The sequence below is a fragment of the Papaver somniferum genome, unplaced genomic scaffold (assembly GCF_003573695.1).
Source record: "Papaver somniferum cultivar HN1 unplaced genomic scaffold, ASM357369v1 unplaced-scaffold_7, whole genome shotgun sequence".
Taxonomy (NCBI): Eukaryota; Viridiplantae; Streptophyta; class Magnoliopsida; order Ranunculales; family Papaveraceae; genus Papaver; species Papaver somniferum.
Window position 1 is genome coordinate 955,631 of NW_020649859.1, and position 17,181 is coordinate 972,811.

General features: G+C 38.4%; 1 pseudogene; it reads right to left on the reverse strand.

Moving 5' to 3' along the window:
* The window catches only part of LOC113343930, a 39,718-nt pseudogene extending 24,541 nt beyond the window's left edge, over positions 1-15,177 (reverse strand).
* Positions 15,178-17,181: the final 2,004 nt, after the last annotated feature.

A 17,181-nucleotide genomic window follows, 5' to 3' on the forward strand; every position in this document is an offset into this window, starting at 1 on the left:
ACGAAATAAGGGACATAGGCAGGCTTACTTCGCAACCAGTAGAGATCAAGGACATATTCACAGCTAGCAAAGATGCTTACTCCACGAAGAAACGGAATCAGTTCATCAACCAGTTCAGCCCCGGCGAGCAGAACATCTCAAACTCAGTTCGTCAGACTCATCTCGTCAATCCATTTCGCAACTGAACACACCACCCACTGCCAATAATACTACTAAAAAGGGAAGTATTCTTACTCTACTTCCCTCTACTTCTCTAATCATTAAAAAATTATCATTTAAGAAGATCTGAACATGTATATTGTCATCTATAGCTTGTTGAGATCCCATTTAATTGTTTAAATACTTGAATTCTAAGTCACAGGTACACAAACGATGTCGAAAGAACAAACTTGAGTTGTCGGCGAAGGAGTAAACTTCAGAGAGATGTCCACATAAATCTTTACAGAGATAAGAAGGAGTTGGTCGAAAACGGATCATGGAACTCGTTGAGAAGCAACAAAGGAAGGGCATGAACACATAGTTACCAGTAGCGAAGAAAAGATGCAAAAACTAACATTACTTCGTCAAATTTTATCTGAAGAAGAAAATCACTAAGCAGAACTAAGATCAGTTCTCCGAGAAGGAGTAACCAGCGAAGGAAAGAGTAAAGTGGTCGTCACATACCAGATCCATCAACGAAGAAAAGAATAACAGCGAAGTTAACTTCGTTGGTACAACATCTTCACGAGCCTTCCAGTCCCACGAGTTGAGTTCGGCAAGACATAATATGACATATCCAGCTCGTCAACTTGCTACTTCGTCAATCAAACCCAGATATACAAACTTCGTCAGTTCATCCATCTCGCAATAGTTATACACTCTGGCCTATGATCAGTTCGAATTCGGGTCGTCATCAAAAGCTTAGTTCTTCATCGAATCAATTAGTTCCAAGTACCGCAGACAAGACAACACATTAAAAGGGAATATCCTTAACTCTCATCTCTTAAATTATAATAGTTAGAATTATATCTAGATTTCCTTGTATACAACAATGACTTGAAGTAATAGCTTTGACGATCAATTGTTCACTTGAGGTATGGTTCCAGGTACATATAATCGTCTCAAGAAAGATAGCTTACAAGCGAAAGGTGGAACGGGACAACAATGAAGGATATCGGAGCAACCAGCTGAAATGCCAGCGAAGAGACAAACCCAATGGAACCAGTGATGAAAAGATGAAAGCAGTGAGAAGCCATGACCACGACCAGAACACGAAGAAGGAGAAAATGAAGTTATAAACCATCAGCAATAACTCCCCCCAATAGAAGTCAATGACAAGGGCCAGCAAGAATGATGAGGTGGAACAACCAACCCATGCAACTCCACAACAACGATTTTATCTCGCATGCCAACATCAACCCTCCGTCACAACGAGCTAAGTACCATTAAAACTATAAACTTTTCATACATGAAGTATAGCATGATATATTGTCTCTATAAGAAATACTCCTCAAAAAGAAGAAAAGAGCAAAGGAAAAACCTCAGATTAGGAGGCAAAATCTTCGCTAGGAAGGCTGAGAATCTACAACATGCACCCGAGTCTAAAATGTGTGTAGTGAAAAACTCCTGGACAAATAGCTAGGGGTAAGTCCTATCTGCCGAGGGTCCCACTTAATGTGATGGCCTTCGGTAAGGGGTGTGGAGTATGACCAAGGGCACCGACGTATTCGGTTGAGCTGCGGGTTCCTGGGACGTCTGGAGCGTTATCGACCATGTCCTTTTGGCAAGTCTTGGCTGCGGAAACACTCGGTCCCAAAGAACCCCACCTAGGGTGTGACTTCGTAACCAATAGCCATATCGGCGAAAGGGATAAGAAGTCACGAAAAAAGCTGAATGTCGAAATAACCGGATGGGAAGAGCTAGGTATGCATGTCAGATGTAGCTTCCTTGAAGGGGCATTACAGTGGGAAGGGACGTCACAATCCAGATTAGGGAGCTGGTGACATAATAGTCGGCAACACTTCGGGGCTTTTATTCATGGGAATAATTAGGCCTGTGGTATTGTCGCAAAGTAAGACCTCAGTAAAGAATGTTAAGGTGAGGTTGATGGATTGTTGTTCGCAAGAATAATGAGCGCCTGATACTTCTTCGAATAAAGACCCTTAATGAGAGGGTGGGGCAAGGTAAGAACCTTACTTGGGAGGCACAATTAAGAACCCCGTAAGGCCACATACGAGTAGAAGATTCGAGCAAAGACCCTACCCGTAACAATTTTCAACACCCAAAATATGTATAAGAGGCAAAAAGAAAGAAAGAGCAAAAGAAAAGAAAGAAAGAAAATGAAGTGAAGAAATCATCGAACAAAAGAAGAAAAGATTACGAAAAGAAGAAAAAAGAAGGCATAAAGATATCAACGAGGCATGAAGAAAGAGGCAATATATCATGTTATTATAACTTGAATAAATATTTATATCGCTATGATTATACTATTGCTATGCTACACATGCTAACAATGTAGGAATAAGCTCCGAGGCAATAAAGCGAGGCAATGCACGAGCTAAAGTTCAACGGAGACATACATGGGGCGAACTTGGAGCAAAGGCGAAATCGATGAGGCAAAGAAAGGGAGCATACAAAAGGCCATGAGCGAGCGAAGATAGATGGGTGAGCGAAAAACCAAAACCATGCGAGGAGGAATCAAAACAACACGAAGCGAGATCAACTCCTTCAAGACTTAATGAGTTAAGTAACATACACATCATCCATACATTTCATTTTATCAACTATAGGTAAGAATATTATTTATGTTTATTCATCGTAAGCATTGCATAAGTATTTTCATCACATTCATTCATTATATATACTCATCTCGCACACTACATACTTCGTCTACTTTAAGGAATGATTCTTCTTACTTCGCGTATATATTTCACAAAAGAACAAGGGAAAATGATCAAGAATGGTTACTTCGCGTACTTTGGAGTTATTATTCATACTTCTTGAAGATTATATTTATCGACACAAATACTTCTTTAAGCTAATTAATAAGAAATACTTCTCATACTTCGTATGGATACTTCGTACTTCATAAAGATGTAAGTCAATCAACTACAACAAGGGAAAAGGCAAGTATATACTTCTTATACTTCTTAAAGGATACTTCACATATTTCATACTTTGTACTTCTTAAAGGATACTTCGCATACTTCATACTTCGTATTTCTTATACTTCGTACTTCTTATACTTTGTACTTCTTATATTTTGCATACTTCATACTTCGTACATTTTAAGGAATAATGTATATTTCTTATACTTCGTACTTCTTATATTTTGCATACTTCATACTTCGTATTTCTTATACTTTAAATAATGTATACTTCACCCAGCAAGGCTTCGGAACTTCGCGAAAGAATAAGAGGCAAGTATATACTTTTCAAGATGTTATTCTTTCGCTCATTCCTTCGTCAACAAAGGTCAAAGTCATCCACTCAAGCACCACAGGTCTCGCTCCAACAACTACACCAAAACAGATTTTTCCTTAAGGATCGCTCTTCAAGCAATACTCAAGGAAAAAAAGGGCAAAATGTGGATACACAAAACCACCTTCGACGCGTGGCGCCGTATGGAGGAAGAAGTAACTTAGCATCTCTATAACTAGGTACATAGTATCTTAGCTTAGTTTCTTTAATTTATATATAAAGGACATTTTTGTTAATTTCATTTCTACTCTCTAATACTTAAGAAAATATCTAAGAGAGAGAAAATGATCAGATTTTATTTGGTCAAACTTCGTCTTCCCCCAAAAAACTAGATCTAGGAGAGCTCAAAAACTTATTAATGGAGTCTCACCTTATAAATCAATTAATCATAATGAAGAACCATGGATGTAGATCCCATTATGGACCGAACCATGTAAAAATCATGTGTCTCATTTACATTTCTAGCATACTTAGTATTCATATTTCATTTAGATTGTGAATAGATGTTTAGATTTAGGATTTGGTATACAAATGAAGGTTTGGGTGTGACTATGGATTTTCCGTAGTTACATACCACTCCAAGACTCTCCAAGACTCTGAAATGCTAGTCCTGCTAGTGATGAAAATTTCTGCACAAACATAAAAATAAAAAAATTCTCAGTCCACAACTAGTCTGCAATCTGCATCCTAATCTATTGATCAACAAACGAAATCCCTATAACATCAATCAAAATTTGGTGTAATTGTATGTATAAAGTGTCCATAAATGATCAATAAAATCTACATTACAACAAAGAGAAGTTACGGGGGTGAAACTAGACCTTTTCTGTGTACGCATTCTTGAGCCTTCCGGCTTCTTCTTCCTTGGGTTGATCAAGTGTCTGGTCTAAATCCCACATACTCTCTTCATCAATTGGTGGTACCGAATTTGTTGCCGCCATCACTTCAAACCCAAAATTCCCTCGAAGAGTCAAAATCCGAAACTCCAAATCACAAAAGAAATCTTCTTAAATAGAGGAGGAGATCCCTGAAAAACCAACGGTTTCTTTGAACCCAAGAAGGTCAAAGGCACGACAAACTAGACGGTAAGAATCCTGGAGGAAGAGTACAAAAGGAAAGATATCCTGCCCCCGTAGAATCTAAGAAAACCGATAGGAATCTTTGAGCTATCCAACAAATATACACGTGCCAAGAAAAGTGGGACATATACATAGTTTTCTTCCCATCATGCCCTCGGCAAGTTGCAAAGAAAATGAGCAAAATGTGTGGGTAAAATACCCGACGGCCACGTGTCAACATCTCAAGGGGTGGTTACATGATAACATGATAAGATAGGAGCATCGAATCATCCTCTAAAAAGGAGAAATCGTCTCAGTCAAGGCAACTGCACGAGCATCACATGAATGACGCGTGTAAGTAAAGGTCTAATCTTCTCAGACTGTCAAGACTGAAAAGCTGGACCGCATTTAATGAAGGATAAAAACAAGATGTGGGGAGATATGCATCGTGACGGAAGACTCGGACGATCTATACTACTACCCAGAGGTGATAGACCACGAGGTTCTCCATACAAGAGCAGCACGAGGCGAAAGAGCGAGACTACTCGGAGGAAGAACCAGACTAGCCAGCACGAGGGATAATATAGAGCCAGTCCGAGGCATCCAGGACGATGGAAGACATCTCATCGAGCTCGGACGATCAGACCACCACGAGTTTATTTTGCCTATAAATACCAGTCCATGTAGAAGGAGATGGACAACTTATGTAATCCTAGATGGTCTTTCTACAAAGAATTCCTGAGAGAGATCTAGATAGAGAGAAAGTGACAAATCTAAAAGAGATTTGTAACACTTTCAAGGGTAAGACCTATAATCAATAAAAAAACATCTTCTTTCCCGTGGACGTAGGTCTTCATGGCCGAACCACGTTATATGCTTGTGTCAATCTTTACATTTCATGCTCTTTACATCTTGTTCATAGTTGAATCTTGTGTGTTTTAGTAGTTTTTTAGTATTCATTTCACTTTGGTTGTAGTCATCAGAAAAATGCAACAAATCGTGATTATCAGAAGAATAAAAGATAAATCTTAAAGAGGGAAAACAAACTTTGCATCTTTATCCATGGCACATAGCAGAAGAACAACAGCGGTAGAAGCAAAAGAACAGTAGCAGCAGGAATGAAACAAAAAGTGGAAGAAAGAGGAATTTCAATGAAGAGAAAGAAGAAAAGAAAAGAAACTCTTCTTAGAAAGAAATCAATAAATAGGTAAAAGAGACGACTGGTTATAAACGGTTTGAGCCGGTAAAAAGAAGAAGAATTGACGCGTGTGAATAAATGAACTGGAATTCCGGAGGAATGTCGGCAATGTAGAATACAAAAGATATACACATGCGATATTATAGGATGGAAATTTCTCATATCGCTCACTTCACAATGCAAGCGAAATGAGAAGAGGCAAAATGTAGGAGTGGAATATCGCACACATCAATAAATATGCGAAGTAAGGATTATCTGATGTAAGCGAGGTTTATCGCACATGGCAAGATTGAAGTGACATATTGGATGATGTCAGCAAAATCACGAGTAAAGTGTGATGTTCTATGCGAGGTATGGTTTGTGCGAGAGTGAGTGATTGTAAATGAGCGAATGTACCGCATAGTGATTCCGAAAATAGGGGATCTCTTAGTTGTCATCCACCATGAGGAATCAATATATAAAGGAAGAAGTCATCACGAGAAGGAGAGAGATCTTTTATTGAGTGTTAGACAAGAAACTAGGAGAGAGAAAGTTTATTTGGAAAGCAAGTAAAGTCATTGTAAGATCATTGTAAAATCAATATATCCAATTATAATCTTTGATAGTTAATAAAAGATTCATTATGATTACTTGAATTGTGGTCTAGATCTATTGGTGTGTAGTTGTAGGTTTTCCTGCAACTATAATAAGAAATGTCGTTACAAGCATAACTGTCACAACTGTTGTTCCTGTTCGTAGCCAAAACAAAATATTAATCATATGTTAAACGATGAAACCTCTAATTCCCACATTAAGGACGCTTCTCGAGAAGCAGGAGAATGGATGGGAAAATGCATGGGAAAAAGGAAAAATATAAACTCACCATAAGCATTTCCAATCTGACTTTGGTTTCTAAATCCTATGGTAACAGCAATGTACATAAGCATAAGAATCCAATTAATATCGGGTATGTATATCTTCCCAGGGAATTTCTTTGATGTGTGAACAACTTTCACCCGTGGGAAACAACCAAGTGCAAGAGCCTGCTTGATTATTGAAAAAGTTGCAGATATAGTGGCCTGACTAGCAACAATAGCTGCTCCTGTAGCGATAATAAACACTGGCCAGTGTATGCTTTCTGAACATTACCAATCAGAGGTTAATCAGATAAGAACTTATCTTCTGCAGGTAATTGCTTAAAATTTCATACCCAGGAGTTCAGGAGAGACCTGGTATGGAACGATAGAATGCATCAAACACATGCTCCTGATTTTCGATGATGTAAGCAGCCTGTCCTGTATACGCCAATAAAAGGCAAGGAAACACGAGCATCGCGAAAGCTAGTTGAACAGCCGATACAGGAAAATTGGCTAGGTCAGCCAATAGAGCTTCCGCCCCTGGAAGGATTAAATGGATCCATCAGAAATCTACAGGTTTTCGCCTGTAATAAATATCCAAATATGTGAAGAATATTTAAGATTGCTTACCAGTGATGCTAAGCATGATTCCCCCAAGGGTTTTCCAACCTCCTCGTTTAAAATATCTATAAATATAGATTGGAGAGAAAGCTCTTAGAACCGAGCTATCATATTTCCATATATTGAAAGCGCCAATGCCTCCAATTAAAAGAAACCAGAGAGGACGATTGGAGCAAAGAGCCATCCAACTTTGTCTGTTCCATAATGCTGCATGCTGAACAAACCAGCTAATATGACAGCCGAAACAATTATCACTACATCTGCATAGAAGAAAACAAGACTATTAACGGTCTATCAAAATGAAGAAAACAGTAGATCAAAGGGAATAAAATATTGCTCATCATAAAAATCATGTATGGTATCAGGATAGAAAAGTACTGCTGCTCATGCTCGGGAGATCTTCCTTAATCCCTCCAACAGCCGAAAGAACTGAAAAAATAGCAATTTTAGTATAATGAATCTTTTTGTATTTTCCTGTTTTCATGGACACTAGAGAACACAGTATTTATTTTAGAGTTGTCAAAGAGAGATCCCGAAACAGGTTCCAGTAGAAAAAGTCATGCGCCTGATTTAAGTAATTGGGCAGAAAAGATTGTATCATACAACTAACTGAAAGAATAAATTCTATAGTAGTGTATTACTACTATGACTTATAACTGGGAATGAAACCAAACACAAAAATATGTGATTTCTAATATGATTAAATTGTTAAAGCAAGAATGGGAATCAGACCTGATATGGCTGGAGTTAAGGCCCCGTCTCCAATAACCATGCACGTCCCAACAATGACAAGAATCAACAGTAAATTTTTCCTTAATGCTGTCGCTTCCAACCATCTCTTGGTCTTAGCCGCAAAAGATTTCTCACGGAATATATGACGAGTATATGTTGTTAACTGCTCATCTGTCGAGTGTTGGTTTGGAATTGTATTCACATTTGCATGTCGACACAGTAGTGAATAAAGAGCAAATGTTCCACCTGCAACATAGTTGGATAGATATTTTCACACACACAATCTTTGGCCCTCGCAACTCAGACTCTCTCCACAAAAGAAACACCCACAGAGATAAAATGCAGTCTGTACTTCGATATATGAATATTTACCTTGACCATTGTCGTTCGCCCTCAACACTACAAGACATACTTGATGAGTGGAATAAGAGTAAGAGAATATATAATCAACGATAATGCTCCAACAATATCCTCGGAATCCTTGATTCCTTCAGGAAATATATATAGAAGACATACAAAGGAGACGTGCCCAAGTCTCCATAGACCATGTGGATATCAAAAACCACTTTCGACGCGTGGCGCCGTATGGAGGAAGGAGTAACTTAACATCTCTAGAACTAGGTACATAATATCTTAGCTTAGTTTCTTTAATTTATATGTAAATGACATTTTTGTTAATTCATTTCTACTTTCTAGTACTTAAGAAAATATCTAAGAGAAAGAAAAGGATCAGATTTTATTTGGTCAAATTTCATCTTCTTCCCCAAAAACTAGATTTAGGAGAGCTCCAAAAACTTATTAATGAAGTCTCACCTTGTAAATCAATTAATCATAGTGAAGAACCATGGATGTAGATCCCATTATGGATCGAACCATGTAAAAATCATGTGTCTCATTTACATTTTTAGCATACTTAATATTCATATTTCATTTGGATTGTGAATAAATGGTTAATTTAGGATTTGGTATGCAAATGAAAGTTTGGATGTGATTATGGATTTTCCGTAGTTACATTTTGAAGTCCAGATACAGGGATTGGTAAAGGATTTATCCACCTGCAACGTATTGGTTCAAAAAAAAGATCGAGGAATTCTCGTGAAGTTTGGTCAAGCAAGATCCAGCGAAGTTAGCTAGTGCTAGTCATTAGTTCAAACAAAAACACAATAAAAGAAAGATCTCCGTCAACAGGAGATCAAGAACAAAATCCTCCTTTCAACTCATTACTCTTATTATTACTGTTTGCTTTCGGATCTTTAGATTTGTAGAAGAAAATTTTGAAAAACTTCCTCATAAGCTTTAGTTGTTTACAAAAAGGATCAGATCCCATTTCGAAAACTTACACAAAGCAAGTTTCAGTTTAGATTTGTGTTTACCAGATTGTGCTTCCCAAACTAATTTAACCGACCTTGGAAACGCTGATTATTGCAGATCTAATTTCCCCCTTTATTGCTTATTATACAGTACAGTAATAAAGACCAGATAATGCAGTTCACGAAGAAGCGCTAGCGGCGATGAATGACGAGTAGTGTTGTCTATTGCACGAAGAGTCAAGGACGAAGAAGATCAGCAACGGTAGAGATTCGAAGACAATAAAGGACCTGTCATTTGAGCTACTTCGGTTAAGATTCAACAGGCGAGATGAAATCCACTTCATGGAAAAACTACAGACGTCAAAAGAGGAGGGGAAAATTAATACAAACAGAACCTGCTTCGTCAAAAACATTCAAAGAGTGAACTACTTCGTCAATTAGCTTCAAGTTACAGCCGAGGATTTTATAAACGAAGAAAGATGATAAATAGGGCAGCAGTAGAAGAACCACTCGTGAAAGAGCACCATTCTCGACGAACAAAGAAGAAACAGAAGTTGAATTTCGGCAACATTTTCGGCGAGAATATTTTACAAAGAAGAAATTAACTCGTGTGGAAAATCTGCAGTTATACTCCGGCGAAGAGAAGAAGAGAAAATACAGTAGTAGCAGCTACTTCGTCACCAAACTCCGGCGAAGACTGCCAGAAACACGAGCAAAAGATAGCGAAGTATCACTTCGTCAACAATCAATCTGGGAATATAAGGCCAGTTCAAATCCAGAGCCAACCAACTTAAACAAACAAGAGTTAGACAAATTCACAAAGCTTAACAGGACACAACAAATCATCTGCCAGTAAACACATCCAAAAGGGAAGCATTCTTATTCTCTCATCTCTTATCCTAACGAGTACCGTATGGCATTCTTGGGAAGCATACCGATAAAATACGAGCAATTCTACGAACTACTATAAGCTGTTTATCATCTTAATGAAGCGATTACGATATTTTATAACATCTGCTCATCTGAGTTGCAAGCCACAGGTACACGAAGAGGACATCACCAGCAGAGGGGCCGAGCAGAATTCAGAGATGAAACTTCAGCGAGATGGAAAACCATAACAGCACCAGTTGGCCACAGCAAGGAGGATTACTAACTGCAAGACACGAAATACAATCAAGTTATATTCGTCAACTATCACGGAAGATGACGAAGATGATATCTCGTCACTACCATTCCTCCATCTCGTCAACAGCATAAACTTGCCTCGCCAAATAGAGCTGATTACTTCGTCATTAACTCTTGCGAAGACTAACCAGTTCGTCATAAACTTGTCAGACATATCTCATCAGTGCACCTCGTCCACACGTAGGAGAAAATTCCACTTTGTAGTTACTTCGTCATCAACTAACTCGCAAAGACCGTAGCATCCCAGACTCAGCTTGCCAGTTCAGCTACCCAAAGATCAGCAATAAGTCACTTCGTCAGTTAGATATGAGAGCAAAACCAGCGAGCAAAAGTGGAAGGCGAAGTACCACTTCTTCCAAACATGAGAAGAAACCAGATCACGAAGAAGAAACATCCAGCGAAGTGCAACCACGAAATAAGGGACATAGGCAGGCTTACTTCGCAACCAGTAGAGATCAAGGACATATTCACAGCTAGCAAAGATGCTTACTCCACGAAGAAACGGAATCAGTTACTTCATCAACCAGTTCAGCCCCGGCGAGCAGAACATCTCAAACTCAGTTCGTCAGACTCATCTCGTCAATCCATTTCGCAACTGAACACACCACCCACTGCCAATAATACTACTAAAAAGGGAAGTATTCTTACTCTACTTCCCTCTACTTCTCTAATCATTAAAAAATTATCATTTAAGAAGATCTGAACATGTATATTGTCATCTATAGCTTGTTGAGATCCCATTTAATTGTTTAAATACTTGAATTCTAAGTCACAGGTACACAAACGATGTCGAAAGAACAAACTTGAGTTGTCGGCGAAGGAGTAAACTTCAGAGAGATGTCCACATAAATCTTTACAGAGATAAGAAGGAGTTGGTCGAAAACGGATCATGGAACTCGTTGAGAAGCAACAAAGGAAGGGCATGAACACATAGTTACCAGTAGCGAAGAAAAGATGCAAAAACTAACATTACTTCGTCAAATTTTATCTGAAGAAGAAAATCACTAAGCAGAACTAAGATCAGTTCTCCGAGAAGGAGTAACCAGCGAAGGAAAGAGTAAAGTGGTCGTCACATACCAGATCCATCAACGAAGAAAAGAATAACAGCGAAGTTAACTTCGTTGGTACAACATCTTCACGAGCCTTCCAGTCCCACGAGTTGAGTTCGGCAAGACATAATATGACATATCCAGCTCGTCAACTTGCTACTTCGTCAATCAAACCCAGATATACAAACTTCGTCAGTTCATCCATCTCGCAATAGTTATACACTCTGGCCTATGATCAGTTCGAATTCGGGTCGTCATCAAAAGCTTAGTTCTTCATCGAATCAATTAGTTCCAAGTACCGCAGACAAGACAACACATTAAAAGGGAATATCCTTAACTCTCATCTCTTAAATTATAATAGTTAGAATTATATCTAGATTTCCTTGTATACAACAATGACTTGAAGTAATAGCTTTGACGATCAATTGTTCACTTGAGGTATGGTTCCAGGTACATATAATCGTCTCAAGAAAGATAGCTTACAAGCGAAAGGTGGAACGGGACAACAATGAAGGATATCGGAGCAACCAGCTGAAATGCCAGCGAAGAGACAAACCCAATGGAACCAGTGATGAAAAGATGAAAGCAGTGAGAAGCCATGACCACGACCAGAACACGAAAGAAGGAGAAAATGAAGTTATAAACCATCAGCAATAACTCCCCCCAATAGAAGTCAATGACAAGGGCCAGCAAGAATGATGAGGTGGAACAACCAACCCATGCAACTCCACAACAACGATTTTATCTCGCATGCCAACATCAACCCTCCGTCACAACGAGCTAAGTACCATTAAAACTATAAACTTTTCATACATGAAGTATAGCATGATATATTGTCTCTATAAGAAATACTCCTCAAAAAGAAGAAAAGAGCAAAGGAAAAACCTCAGATTAGGAGGCAAAATCTTCGCTAGGAAGGCTGAGAATCTACAACATGCACCCGAGTCTAAAATGTGTGTAGTGAAAAACTCCTGGACAAATAGCTAGGGGTAAGTCCTATCTGCCGAGGGTCCCACTTAATGTGATGGCCTTCGGTAAGGGGTGTGGAGTATGACCAAGGGCACCGACGTATTCGGTTGAGCTGCGGGTTCCTGGGACGTCTGGAGCGTTATCGACCATGTCCTTTTGGCAAGTCTTGGCTGCGGAAACACTCGGTCCCAAAGAACCCCACCTAGGGTGTGACTTCGTAACCAATAGCCATATCGGCGAAAGGGATAAGAAGTCACGAAAAAAGCTGAATGTCGAAATAACCGGATGGGAAGAGCTAGGTATGCATGTCAGATGTAGCTTCCTTGAAGGGGCATTACAGTGGGAAGGGACGTCACAATCCAGATTAGGGAGCTGGTGACATAATAGTCGGCAACACTTCGGGGCTTTTATTCATGGGAATAATTAGGCCTGTGGTATTGTCGCAAAGTAAGACCTCAGTAAAGAATGTTAAGGTGAGGTTGATGGATTGTTGTTCGCAAGAATAATGAGCGCCTGATACTTCTTCGAATAAAGACCCTTAATGAGAGGGTGGGGCAAGGTAAGAACCTTACTTGGGAGGCACAATTAAGAACCCCGTAAGGCCACATACGAGTAGAAGATTCGAGCAAAGACCCTACCCGTAACAATTTTCAACACCCAAAATATGTATAAGAGGCAAAAAGAAAGAAAGAGCAAAAGAAAAGAAAGAAAGAAAATGAAGTGAAGAAATCATCGAACAAAAGAAGAAAAGATTACGAAAGAAGAAAAAAAGAAGGCATAAAGATATCAACGAGGCATGAAGAAAGAGGCAATATATCATGTTATTATAACTTGAATAAATATTTATATCGCTATGATTATACTATTGCTATGCTACACATGCTAACAATGTAGGAATAAGCTCCGAGGCAATAAAGCGAGGCAATGCACGAGCTAAAGTTCAACGGAGACATACATGGGGCGAACTTGGAGCAAAGGCGAAATCGATGAGGCAAAGAAAGGGAGCATACAAAAGGCCATGAGCGAGCGAGCGAAGATAGATGGGTGAGCGAAAAACCAAAACCATGCGAGGAGGAATCAAAACAACACGAAGCGAGATCAACTCCTTCAAGACTTAATGAGTTAAGTAACATACACATCATCCATACATTTCATTTTATCAACTATAGGTAAGAATATTATTTATGTTTCATCGTATAAGCATTGCATAAGTATTTTCATCACATTCATTCATTATATATACTCATCTCGCACACTACATACTTCGTCTACTTTAAGGAATGATTCTTCTTACTTCGCGTATATATTTCACAAAAGAACAAGGGAAAATGATCAAGAATGGTTACTTCGCGTACTTTGGAGTTATTATTCATACTTCTTGAAGATTATATTTATCGACACAAATACTTCTTTAAGCTAATTAATAAGAAATACTTCTCATACTTCGTATGGATACTTCGTACTTCATAAAGATGTAAGTCAATCAACTACAACAAGGGAAAAGGCAAGTATATACTTCTTATACTTCTTAAAGGATACTTCACATATTTCATACTTGTACTTCTTAAAGGATACTTCGCATACTTCATACTTCGTATTTCTTATACTTCGTACTTCTTATACTTTGTACTTCTTATATTTTGCATACTTCATACTTCGTACATTTTAAGGAATAATGTATATTTCTTATACTTCGTACTTCTTATATTTTGCATACTTCATACTTCGTATTTCTTATACTTTAAATAATGTATACTTCACCCAGCAAGGCTTCGGAACTTCGCGAAAGAATAAGAGGCAAGTATATACTTTTCAAGATGTTATTCTTTCGCTCATTCCTTCGTCAACAAAGGTCAAAGTCATCCACTCAAGCACCACAGGTCTCGCTCCAACAACTACACCAAAACAGATTTTTCCTTAAGGATCGCTCTTCAAGCAATACTCAAGGAAAAAAAGGGCAAAATGTGGATACACAAAACCACCTTCGACGCGTGGCGCCGTATGGAGGAAGAAGTAACTTAGCATCTCTATAACTAGGTACATAGTATCTTAGCTTAGTTTCTTTAATTTATATATAAAGGACATTTTTGTTAATTTCATTTCTACTCTCTAATACTTAAGAAATATCTAAGAGAGAGAAAATGATCAGATTTTATTTGGTCAAACTTCGTCTTCTTCCCCAAAAAACTAGATCTAGGAGAGCTCAAAAAACTTATTAATGGAGTCTCACCTTATAAATCAATTAATCATAATGAAGAACCATGGATGTAGATCCCTTATGGACCGAACCATGTAAAAATCATGTGTCTCATTTACATTTCTAGCATACTTAGTATTCATATTTCATTTAGATTGTGAATAGATGTTTAGATTTTAGGATTTGGTATACAAATGAAGGTTTGGGTGTGACTATGGATTTTCCGTAGTTACATACCACTCCAAGACTCTCCAAGACTCTGAAATGCTAGTCCTGCTAGTGATGAAAATTTCTGCACAAACATAAAAATAAATAAAATTCTCAGTCCACAACTAGTCTGCAATCTGCATCCTAATCTATTGATCAACAAACGAAATCCCTATAACATCAATCAAAATTTGGTGTAATTGTATGTATAAAGTGTCCATAAATGATCAATAAAATCTACATTACAACAAAGAGAAGTTACGGGGGTGAAACTAGACCTTTTCTGTGTACGCATTCTTGAGCCTTCCGGCTTCTTCTTCCTTGGGTTGATCAAGTGTCTGGTCTAAATCCCACATACTCTCTTCATCAATTGGTGGTACCGAATTTGTTGCCGCCATCACTTCAAACCCAAAATTCCCTCGAAGAGTCAAAATCCGAAACTCCAAATCACAAAAGAAATCTTCTTAAATAGAGGAGGAGATCCCTGAAAAACCAACGGTTCTTTGAACCCAAGAAGGTCAAAGGCACGACAAACTAGACGGTAAGAATCCTGGAGGAAGAGTACAAAAGGAAAGATATCCTGCCCCCGTAGAATCTAAGAAAACCGATAGGAATCTTTGAGCTATCCAACAAATATACACGTGCCAAGAAAAGTGGGACATATACATAGTTTTCTTCCCATCATGCCCTCGGCAAGTTGCAAAGAAAATGAGCAAAATGTGGGTAAAATACCCGACGGCCACGTGTCAACATCTCAAGGGGTGGTTACATGATAACATGATAAGATAGGAGCATCGAATCATCCTCTAAAAAGGAGAAATCGTCTCAGTCAAGGCAACTGCACGAGCATCACATGAATGACGCGTGTAAGTAAAGGTCTAATCTTCTCAGACTGTCAAGACTGAAAAGCTGGACCGCATTTAATGAAGGATAAAAACAAGATGTGGGGAGATATGCATCGTGACGGAAGACTCGGACGATCTATACTACTACCCAGAGGTGATAGACCACGAGGTTCTCCATACAAGAGCAGCACGAGGCGAAGAAGAGCGAGACTACTCGGAGGAAGAACCAGACTAGCCAGCACGAGGGATAATATAGAGCCAGTCCGAGGCATCCAGGACGATGGAAGACATCTCATCGAGCTCGGACGATCAGACCACCACGAGTTTATTTTGCCTATAAATACCAGTCCATGTAGAAGGAGATGGACAACTTATGTAATCCTAGATGGTCTTTCTACAAAGAATTCCTGAGAGAGATCTAGATAGAGAGAAAGTGACAAATCTAAAAGAGATTTGTAACACTTTCAAGGGTAAGACCTTATAATCAATAAAAAAACATCTTCTTTCCCGTGGACGTAGGTCTTCATGGCCGAACCACGTTATATGCTTGTGTCAATCTTTACATTTCATGCTCTTTACATCTTGTTCATAGTTGAATCTTGTGTTTTAGTAGTTTTTAGTATTTCATTTCACTTTGGTGTAGTCATCAGAAAAGATGCAACTACAAATCGTGATTATCAGAAGAATAAAAGATAAATCTTAAAAGAGGAAAACAAACTTTGCATCTTTATCCATGGCAACAGTAGCAGAAGAACAACAGCGGTAGAAGCAGAAGAACAGTAGCAGCAGGAATGAAACAAACAAGTGGAAGAAAGGGAATTTCAATGAAGAAGAAAAGAAAAAAATTCTACTTCTTAGAAAGAAATCAATAAATAGGTAAAAGAGACGACTGGTTATAAACGGTTTGAGCCGGTAAAAAGAAGAAGAATTGACGCGTGTGAATAAATGAACTGGAATTCCGGAGGAATGTCGGCAATGTAGAATACAAAAGATATACACATGCGATATTATAGGATGGAAATTTCTCATATCGCTCACTTCACAATGCAAGCGAAATGAGAAGAGGCAAAATGTAGGAGTGGAATATCGCACACATCAATAAATATGCGAAGTAAGGATTATCTGATGTAAGCGAGGTTTATCGCACATGGCAAGATTGAAGTGACATATTGGATGATGTCAGCAAAATCACGAGTAAAGTGTGATGTTCTATGCGAGGTATGGTTTGTGCGAGAGTGAGTGATTGTAAATGAGCGAATGTACCGCATAGTGATTCCGAAAATAGGGGATCTCTTAGTTGTCATCCACCATGAGGAATCAATATATAAAGGAAGAAGTCATCACGAGAAGGAGAGAGATCTTTTATTGAGTGTTAGACAAGAAACTAGGAGAGAGAAAGTTTATTTGGAAAGCAAGTAAAGTCATTGTAAGATCATTGTAAAATCAATATATCCAATTATAATCTTTGATAGTTAATAAAAGATTCATTATGATTACTTGAATTGTGGTCTAGAT